The 10718-nt window shown below is 38.2% G+C and overlaps 1 protein-coding gene and 2 long non-coding RNA genes across 3 annotated transcripts in view; 1 reads left to right on the top strand and 2 right to left on the bottom strand.

Moving 5' to 3' along the window:
* Window positions 1–10718, top strand: part of LOC135220795 (alpha-L-fucosidase-like) — a 185827-nt gene that overhangs the window by 99032 nt on the left and 76077 nt on the right. The gene's annotated exons all lie outside the window — the stretch shown is intronic.
* On the bottom strand, window positions 1355–4310 carry LOC135220793 (uncharacterized). Its single transcript, XR_010315800.1, has 2 exons — window positions 4134–4310; window positions 1355–1802 (listed from the first exon to the last, which is right to left on the bottom strand). It is a non-coding gene; the product is annotated as an uncharacterized LOC135220793 (long non-coding RNA).
* LOC135221484 (uncharacterized) lies at window positions 7767–9627 on the bottom strand. Its single transcript, XR_010315977.1, has 2 exons — window positions 9501–9627; window positions 7767–8603 (listed from the first exon to the last, which is right to left on the bottom strand). It is a non-coding gene; the product is annotated as an uncharacterized LOC135221484 (long non-coding RNA).

Genomic DNA, 10718 nt, shown 5'->3' with positions numbered 1-10718 from the left:
ATTAATGTTCAGTCATTCTTTTGGTTCGAAGATAATGTGACTGATGATAATGACTGTTATCAACATTCTAAACTCTCATTGTTACTCTGCCTTATGTTCCATTTCGTTATGTCATCGGTACTCATGGTCACAAACAGTGAACGGCATTATCAGAAATACTACTGTAATAGTTATATCCACGCGAGCATTATCATCATCTTATTATTCAGAATTTTCAAGCCTTGCCAATGCAGCGAGCCCATGTACTGTGTTATTTACGCATTTTGATTGTTGTACAAGATGTACAAGAGGAGAAGCTATCGAAAATTACAAATATCTACCCCCGTAGGGCTTAGTGTCATTGTGAGGTGCACTGTAGGCATTACTTAAGGTTTTTTGCAGCATCCCTTCTGTTCAAAGCTGCAACCCCTTTCGTTCCTTTTACCGTACCTCCTTTCCATATTCTCTTTCTTCCATCATACTTCCAGCCTCCCTCAACAGTTGATTCATAGTGAAACTGCCTTGAGGTTTTCTCCTGTTACACCTTTCAAACCTTTTACTGTCAGTTTCCGTTTCAACGCGGAATGACCTCATAAGTCCTAGTACTTGGCCTGTGGCCTAAATTTTATGTTCAGTTCAACTAAAGATATTTTCTTACTTTCATTGTAAGAAAACTGTTAATAAGACACCTTTTTTGAAATATTTAGTCTGACTTGAGAACGTTACGATGAATGATCAACCGGCAAAGATATTTCAAATTCTATAGATAAATGTTGCAATTATATGAAGAGTACTGACTAAAGTATTTTGCGTGGAGGATACGGGTAAGCACACACATATTATATATATTATCTTTGCCGGTTGATCATTCATCATAACGTTCTCAAGTCAGACTAAATATTTATAAAAAAAAAAAAAAAAAAGGTGTCGTGTTAACAGTTTTCTCACAGTGAAAGTAAGAAAATAAATTTTGTAGTTGAACTTAACATAGAATGTGTACACACACACACACACACACACACACAAATATATATATATATATATATATATATATATATATATATGTATAAATATATATATCCACAAATCAACCCTTAGCATCGAGTTCACTGTATATCTGCAATAACTTACACCCAAAAGTGAATTTTTGATAATTTATCATACCCTGACAAGAGATCTGAATCTTAGTTCCTATAATTCTCTTTGGATGTAAGTTAAGCCTAATGTTTGTTGAACTTTTGTTAATGGTTATTTGTGGCTTATTTATTTAAAAGTATAACAAAGTTTAAATTTAGTGACGTAATGCTGAGCTACCGAGGTGGAAGCTACGGTTGAAAGAGATGAGAGATTGCGGTGTGGAAAGTAAAACAAAATATTTCTTTCGAATAGTTTATTGAGGAATTGTAAAGTTCGGTTTTGTTTCTAAATGTTGAAAGAAAAGATTATGTAAAATTACCTAACAGGGAGAAGAAAACCATGAGATACAATATCGTACCATGGGTCATTTCTCATTTCCATCGTTTCGTCCACTCTCGTCATTCTAGACCTTGTAAGATGAACTCCTGGTGCAGAGACAAACGTGTACGTTCACTTCGGCTTCTTCACCAGTATCCCCTCCTGCGATACCCACAGCACCCACCACCGCCATAACCACCGCCGAACTTCTTCCTCTTCTTCCAGCCCTTGAAGGGATCAGGGTCCGCCAGGGCTTCTGGGTTGGCGTCGGGGTGTGCCTCGGGGTTTGCATCCGGCTGAGGCAGTGCCTGACTCACTTGCACCGCCACTACAAGCACTGCTACCAGGATGGCAATCAGTAATAGCGCCTGGAAGATGGAAGTACTGCGGTCAAGTTCTATGTGGCGTTTGATTCAAAATGTTATGAACAACAATAAGAGTAACTGCTATTACTAGTGAAAACCTGTACTAGTCACGTCTCGCGAAAGCGTTAACTCATTATTCATCCGCACTTTTGGTTCCATAATCGGTTTAAAAAGTATCTAATGATAATCGTCACGTACATTATAATCTAGTATTATTTGTAGTATATACGACAGGATGTAAGTTAGCAAGTCTCGACCAAGAGCTTTCGTTCTGGCATTAATTAACCTGTTTTCCTTTTTAAAGATGACAATAATCAGTGCATAATATTAGTAGGGCAACCATGCAAATAATGTGTGATGCGGCAACATGACAGCCATAACAGGTGCTGGAAAGTAAGAGAAGTAAAACGATGTATTAATGCTTGAAAATTTCCTTTAAATTCTCAATTAATTGATAGATAATATATAATGATAATAATAAAATCCTAGTGAACCTCTCTTCTTTTTTTCCGGCCTGGGTGCGGCCGTGGTAAGTATGGATCGGGAGGGTAGGGGCGACATGACATATCCGCCTTCCTTCAGCAAATCTGTTTGTCCGCCTCTGGTGGGGCTAGGTAGGTTGAGAAGCGGGAGGGTAGGTAAGACATGTCGAGCAGCACCGGGTTGTAGCGCTCGCCGTCAAGCTCGTCATAATAATAATTGTAATATTTATAGATCATGATGCGATTGATAAAGGAATAAGAATACAAAGCATTAGGAAAGAAATTCTGAAGTTTGGCAATGCTCGACGGATTTCCATAATTACCATGAAAATGTCTATGATTACATAACTAAACCTAAGAAATTCACCTTCTGAATCAAGCGACCTAAGCTCTCATTTGGGGTATTCTGCCGCAAAACGTGAATGCAATGAATTTTTTTTTCTTCCTTGAACAAGAGCATTAATTGCAGGGGACTCCAGAATTTTTGTTTTTGAAATCTTGGTTCTCTTGTGTAGGAAGTTTCTAAGGAGTATCTCGTTAGGTGCGAAACTTATTGACGTTTAAGGTCAAACTAAACAAAATGGCATTTATATAACCGAATTGCATCTACAGACACAAATCCCCGAACACTTTTGAACTAGAATTTTTTTTTTTTTTTTTTTTTTTTTTTGGCGAGGCTGGGGAAAGGGGGAGCAGGTGCAAAGGCAGGTGCATATGTAATACCGCCATTTTCCCGGCTTAGGTAGTTTATAGGTTTGGAAATGTTTTTCACAGAGCATTACAGAGAGATGCATTCATGATTAATATTTTCCAACTGCATCTATGAAAACAAACTGACATCCATTACCTACACCTATTCGTCGCAGAGCATCTTGCATTATCAAAGTTAAATGCGAAGTTATTTGCGTATTAAATGAATGGAAACTGATGATATATAGATAGTTACTTTCCCGTTGTTCCAGCAGCGCCAGCCTAGAATTATGATGCAAGATTACACCTTTAATTAAGGTCATAATTATTAGCACATACACAGCGATGAATTGGGTTGAACCATAATGTCTATAATGGAAAAATCTCTCTCTACAACTTCAATATCTTGTACATTAAATGTCTAGGGATAATAATGATTTCATTTACTCAGTCCATTGGGTTTACGGGCATGAATATTCCCAGACTTACATACTCGTACACCAGACTGTTAAGGTCTGTTGCAAGTTTCAGTAACGCCACGTAACTTAAAAGGCTTGGAGTTAAACCCTACTCGTTTTACGTACGTCTTTCGTGTCAGGTATGAAGAGAAAAGGAGAATTTAGGTGTTACTCTGTTTTAGGCGTAAAAAATTTCTGATGAAAGAATTTCCATGTCCTTGCACTCATAGATGGTCACGGAAGCCTGTGTTCAACTGTGTGTGGCATCTAAGCATTGGAAAAAAAAAAACACTTGAACCTCATTGATCAAGATACCGGTAACAAAGGGAACGTTTTTACTAGACACGCGTTTGTGGTTGTCTATTCAAGCATTGGCTGAACGCAACGTTGCTTAAACCTACATTTTCATGTCTTTGAAAGTGAATACAGACACACATACACACGCAATTATAAACCAACACATACATATACATAGAGAAATTATGTATATGTGTGTGTGTGTGGTACAGGTTTTACAAATTTGAAATTTTATTTATGTGTCGCCTAATGACAACTAACATCCGTTATTTGAGCAAGTACAATTGTCTTTTTGTAAATAAAATTCTTTGTACACGGAGATCAGAAACTGTCAGAGTGTGAGGACTTCTAATTCTTTATGAATGATACCATTATAAAAAAACAGAACTTTTTCCACTTCAACATACCCTCTTCATGATGGTTCTCCTGCTGAGGTAGCTGACGTAGGAGATGAAATGGCAATCATCCAAAAGACGCCGAAGCCTTATATACCCACAGAGAACGTCGAGAGGAAGGTCATCTTTATTTGACTGGGGAAGGATGGGCATCCCTAAGGGCCTTCTAATGTTGGAGGACTCCATCCTGAGATGACACTGAAGAATTCGAAAATGATGATAATGAAGATGATAAAATACTTTTAGCCTTGACCATTAAGTCTAAAGTCACATTAAGTATGAAAATGAGTCACTTAATAATATTAATAAGGATGAAGATACTGATGGTCGTCCCCAGTGATCTAAATAACCAAAAGCAATAACACCAGCAACACTTAATAACCGTATTATTATTATTTGCAAGTAGGAGACCCTCTTGCAAACAGGGTTTGTTAAATACAGTGGCTGCATCAGTTTTTCTTATTCCTTCTTTCTCTTATGTTTCAAAAGAGAGAAGGAGGGGGGTTAGTAAGTGGCCGATATCTGCGTATTTTTATCAGTGAAAATTGTGTAAATATTTGATTTAAACCAACGAATCTCACTACACCTTACGATCAACATGGTTAAGGGAGGGTGTTCAATGATTTATTTTGCAAACCACAAACGTAAGTGCTCTGTAAACTATCCACTTCACTAATACACCACAGAATTTCAGCTCAAATTGGCGGCATTATGGTACATCATTTTGGGATAATTGTGCAACTGCAAAATTTAATTTCCTTTACTGACATTGTGTGGTGTGATAGTTCAATTGAATGGCTGATCAGGAAGTGAGGGCTATGTCCGGACGAGGGAATTGTAAAGGAATGAGTAAAGGAAAAAAGTTGACGTTTTCATGTGCATAATATTACCTAACATATTACGAAATATGTAAGCAAGGGTTCTAACTTGAAAAATAAAACATTTCTTAGATAAGGACTATTGTGCCTGCATCGCCTACTTCTTATGAAGTCTGAGAACAAAAATAAAAACAAGTAAAAAACTAAGGCGCAATCGAGGTTTTCTTGCTTCTTGAAAAATAAAACCATTTCTTAGAAAAGGGACTTATTGTGCCTGCATCGCCTAATTCTTATGAATGAGAACAAAAAATAAAAACAAGTAAAAAACTAAGGCATACGAAGGTTTTCTGCTTCTTGAAAAATAAAAACATTTTTAGAAAAGACTATTGTGCTTGATCGCATACTTCTTATAGTTCTGAGAACCAAATAAAAAACAAGTAAAAAACTAAGGCGCAATCGAGTTTTCTGCAGCGTATGCTGTCGCATGAAACTCAGCCACGGTCCCGTTGGTGTCTTGTGCTGTTGGCCTTTATAGTGGTGCCAGACGCACGATCATGTCTAACTCTATCTTTAAATAAAATAAAAACTACTGAGGCTGTGGTGTGGTGGATGACCAACTTACCAATTGCACCCACGTAGCCTCTGTAGTTTGTAAGATATGAGGGCAGACAGAAAAAGTGTGGGACACAAATAGCATCTCAATATTTTCTTTTCCAGAAAACTAAGTGTTGTATAGTGTACTCGTACGTGTTTGTGGGTATTCGCATTTCGCCCACCGTCTCTTGCTGATCCCCTTCCATGATAAGTCTTTGATGACGTAATAAAACTGGTCAGGCGCGAGAAAAAAATCTTTGTCTCTTTTATCGGCAAAGTCAATATTGACTCGAGCAAACACAAAGTCCTCACAGCAGATCAGTAGCTCTGACGTCGTCTTCCCACAAGGCATGACTGGTTGTTTTGCAAACGTGCTCGTTCAGTTCTTTGCCTATTCCTTTGCGTTTCTCTCCTTTATAGTTTTCGGAATATCTTATTCATCGATTTTGTTTTGTCATGTTTGTGTTCGAGAGATATAAGCTTCATTAGCAGTAATATTTTTCTCCACCTTCCCATCATGGACCAGCTGCGTCATTTTCCAAACACGGTCATTGAAGAAGAGGAATCATTATGAAATGGCATGGTTCGATATCAGCAATAGCTTATTCTAGGAATCTCTTCATATCTTGTCGTGTCCATTTATTCAAGTTACCCCTTTATGAAAGAGTAAAGGTTGATTACAAAGGTATGTACTACAATCACAACCTCATGCGTATGAGCTCTCGTAACATATGCTATACGTGTCCATACACATCACAATATGCAAAAATACGCGGGAAGCCAAGAAGCAGTTCGGAGGCAGGAAATGAAGGGAATATTTGCCATGCAGTTTCTTCCTCCAAAGGGCCCTCTTCAGGAAAAATTTCGTGAAAAACTGATAAGAAATCGCTACCTCATACGTTATGCGACAATACTACAGCAAGATATAATTATGTCTAGTATTGAAATATCTGTCAGATGCAATTGCTGTTGAGCCAAACACTGCGCTATCAGAACAGAACATGAAAACAGTGGCTATCATTTTCGTATTTAAGAGGGGAGTGTATATTCCATGCGTGGAGACACTCAAAGCCACGAGTTCCCAAAGCAGAGCAAAGATGTGCATGTCATGCTTTGGCGGCAAGCGGGCGATTCTCTCTCTCTCTCTCTCTCTCTCTCTCTCTCTCTCTCTCTCATTCACTGACCCTTTATTCAGCAGCCTTGAATTAAGATCATTGTTTAAGGAAATCAAGAAGTAAGAAGACGCCCCTTGCAAGGCCGTTTGTTAAAGGCGTTCCTCTTCGTGCCCTGACGAATTCCTTTTGGTTTGTCTCTCTTTATCGTTGTTAATATCTCACACGTTAACGCACTTAGATGCACTTACACACACACTATTTATATACATATATATATGTGTGAGACTGGTAAAAGTGTTCTGTTACAACAGAATTCCTTCTAATAAAAGGAGCCCATAAAGGCACCAAAATATAGAGAGAAAAATACTGTATTTCAGAGACTGCTGTCTCTCTCTTCAGGTAGATGAGTGAGAAAAGTTTACAGAAAAGGAGGTATTTACACCAAGAGGTCTATCCGCCGGGTAAGCCAATTTAGGTCACCCCCGCTGATAATCTTTTCTGTAAACTATTCTCATTCATCTACCTGAAGAGAGAGACAGCAGTCTCTGAAATATAGTATTTTTCTCTATATTTTGGTGTTTTTATGGGCTCATTTTATTAGATATATATGTGTGTGTGTGTGTATGGAAAAAGGGCTTTGGGAGTTTACATCCAACATAATAGTTTTATTGTATTATCAGTTTAATATTGTAGTTTAAAACAAATTTCCTGGGTAGTTGTATTCCGCCAGTGTGAAATAATTGACTTAGCTTCTCCATTAACTTGACTAACACGAAGACTTTTGAATTCAGACGGGATCTTACTGTTAGGTGAGCTATCCTTATGATGCTACTTACTACGTTAGAACGCGGGCCCACCGTCATAAATGCAACTTGTAGTACCATATCACTGTCGAACTTCACAATAAAGTACAACCTTTACCCAATTCTGAGTAGTAGTTTTAAGAATACCTGGTAAACTGCTTGGCAATCTCAGATTGAAGATATGCGCACAGTATATACATAAGGACATGTTCGTTCATTCAGCGTAGCTGCCATTTTCATTCTTTGTGAACTGGATTTCTAAATTGGAACATTTCAAAGAACAACAGTAAAACAAGGGAAGCAATTTACGTCATCAAATTTTTCTAATTCTTTATTCGCTTACAACTTTTCTCTTGAATAACAATCAAGCAAGTACAAGATCCAAGTCATAAAAAGGTTCAGATTCACTGGAAATTTTTTCGTGATCAAGAAATACTTTTAGGACTAAAAGTAAATGAAAGCCTCAAATTCGTGAACTATGACAATGAATAGTTGCCCGAAAATATCCGTTGCCGTGTCTGTTGAAATGAAGGTTACTACTGACAGTTTTGGCTAATTCTGGACTTTTATCAGTTAATAAAAATAATCATATCAATAACTATATCACCAAGAGTAGAGTTTCTTAAGGGAGAACCCATATTAAAGTGTTGGTGAAAAGGTTCTTGGCTAAGTTGTTATTCAGTTACCGGAATTTTTGAGCTTACCTCGTACTTAAGAAATTAAGCACTGATTGCAAATGAAAAATTAAAGGCCCAACGATCAAGGCTTTGAATTTTAATAGGGAGCGCTTCGGTAATTATCTAGAGTCAATCTCATCAGGGTTTATTTCGTTGTGCTTGTTGATTGTTTATGAATTTTAGTCCCTCTTGATGTTTTTTATTTTATTTTTTTAAAGACAATTCACCAGCAGTAGCACTGAGGCTTTCTTTGAACAACCTGCATAGGCCTATAGTAGGATTTCTTGAAAGATTGCTTCTTCGATTTCTTTTTCCCCTTTTTCTTGAAGAAAGGCTCCGGGTCTGCCAGGGCCTCTGGGCTAGCCAGGGCCTCAGCCTCTGGGAGTGCGAGGGGCGAAGGGTCTGGACTCGGCACAGCTCCTGCTAGATCCACCACAAGGGAGAGAACCATCAGGAGGGCCACGCCCAATAGAGCCTAAAAAAAGAAGAAATGATGCTCAGTTTTGTGTGTATAACGCAGTCTACGGGTAATGAACTAGTACAACATTATCTCGCACAATCAGTTGCAGAGCGTCATAATAGGAAAGGAACAAAATATTTAAAACAATAAAATAAAATTGCATAAAAAGGGTTATTTTGCCTACTAAAATCTTTTGCATTTTGGTCTGATCTCAGGAACAGAGTGTAAAGGAAAAATGATCACATGCACCACTGATTACTAAACTAAAATTTGATCGATATGCAAATTTCCTTTTCTTGCCATATCTTTGATCATGCAACTTTGAAACGGAATGTATTTACTCAAGTGAATAAGAGAACTATGAAATTACTTATGAACTGGAAGAGCCGTGAAACACATTTCTTGCAATAATCAGTGTAGCAAAATGCAGTCCTATATAGAACTTGATATGAAAGACATACAAATAGACAGAGCCGGATGTGAGAACTTCTGTATATTACGAACATTTGTGATTAAATGCACTTGAGAATTGACCAGCGCCATTTCCCCAAAGTAAGAATGAATATGCAGATACGTTTTCTTCTGCCTGAGAATAAGAGAGTAACCAGGCCAATATCTCTCGGGAGTAAAGAGTCAATCTAATGGCCTGCCCTTACCAGCGGGCATGCCGGCCGGCCACTTCAGCGGTATATATCTTCTCTCGTTTCTGAAGCAGTGTTACCAAACAATCGCATCATTATGGCCCCATACTCTGTTTGTCGATCTAGTGGAACGGAATATGGGAACAGTGTTTGCCCGTCGTGCAGCGCCCGCTAGTGTGGACAGGGCTAAAGGGGAAGAAACCTAGGCAAGGCAAAGAAGAAAAATTCGACTGCTAAAGTAAAAAGAGGACGAAATGCAGGAGCTACCCACCAACTTCATGATGACAGTCTTCTAAAGGATGTTCGTCAGCAACGGGAAAAGTTGTTATACAACGATGCAGCGAGCGACGCTTCTTATATACCCTCAGGCATTTTCACTTTAACCATGGAACCTTCACCTTCAACCTCCTGAATCCCCGTAATTAGCCGTCGGAGAAAACCAAGCGAACAGAAGGAAGCGATAAACTGGGTCTTCAACAATAGCAGAACAATTCACCGGATGTTCTTCAAGTCCCCCAAACAATCCGTTGCAAAAGACTTCCCGGACTGGGGAAAGGCAAAGGTCGTTTCAGAAAGAAGATAGGCCGTTTTTGTTACTTAGATGCGTTAACGAGACGAAGGTTATAAAGATAAATAATTTAATTAAATGAAATAGCGATTGTTGAAATTCGAGGTGCAGCACTTTTTTTTAAAAAAAAAGAGTGATAAGTGCTAATGAGCATGCTCAGACGTGGGTCATTCAAAATTTACAGAAAAGTAGAAATAAAAAATGAAGCGCCCTGGGAAATGGGTCTGGGAACCTTTGAATGTAAAATTCTAATACAGGATATGATGCGAATTTCCAAAGCAAAACCATCAATACAAGATAAGCAGATTTCTGACTTTTTCGATTTGGTAAAGGAAAAAAAAAAGCATCAAATTGAATTTAACGAATATATTCTCTCTTCTCATTGTTTCTTAACACACGATATAGCCTTTGTATTTATTTCCTCAAGTTCGAATAAACTATTGTTCGTATATCTGCTTGTCACGGACGTTTCCAAACTTATGGGAAGCACAAAACGAATACAAAGAATGGAAAATTGTTTTGAACACAGGTGTATACATCCTCCTCTCTCTCTCTCTCTCTCTCTCTCTCTCTCTCTCTCTCTCTCTCTCTCTCTCTCTCTCTCTCTCTCTGCATATCGAAAAGAGATGAGATTCAAGACAAACCCAAGAACGACATACACAGTATGTAAATGGGAATGAAATAACTAGATAGAGAAGGCTTAAGAAGTTTGAGGCTTTCAGTCATTTCGGAACAGTGATATCCAACAAATCATTTCCTGAGATGATGTCTAGTGAAAGGCTAAATTATGCCAAATCAAACGATATTTAATTGAACACATTTCAACAGAGACTTTCACTGAACGTTGCTACAGGAAAACCAGCCGTGTGGATTACACAGCCAGATGTGCAGGGAAGAGGTGGCCTGACGGGTGATACAAGA

The sequence above is a fragment of the Macrobrachium nipponense genome, chromosome 2 (genome assembly GCF_015104395.2).
Source record: "Macrobrachium nipponense isolate FS-2020 chromosome 2, ASM1510439v2, whole genome shotgun sequence".
NCBI classification, from domain to species: domain Eukaryota; kingdom Metazoa; phylum Arthropoda; class Malacostraca; order Decapoda; family Palaemonidae; genus Macrobrachium; species Macrobrachium nipponense.
The sequence above is the reverse complement of the archived record's forward strand: the minus strand, read 5'-3'. Positions and strand labels throughout refer to the sequence as shown.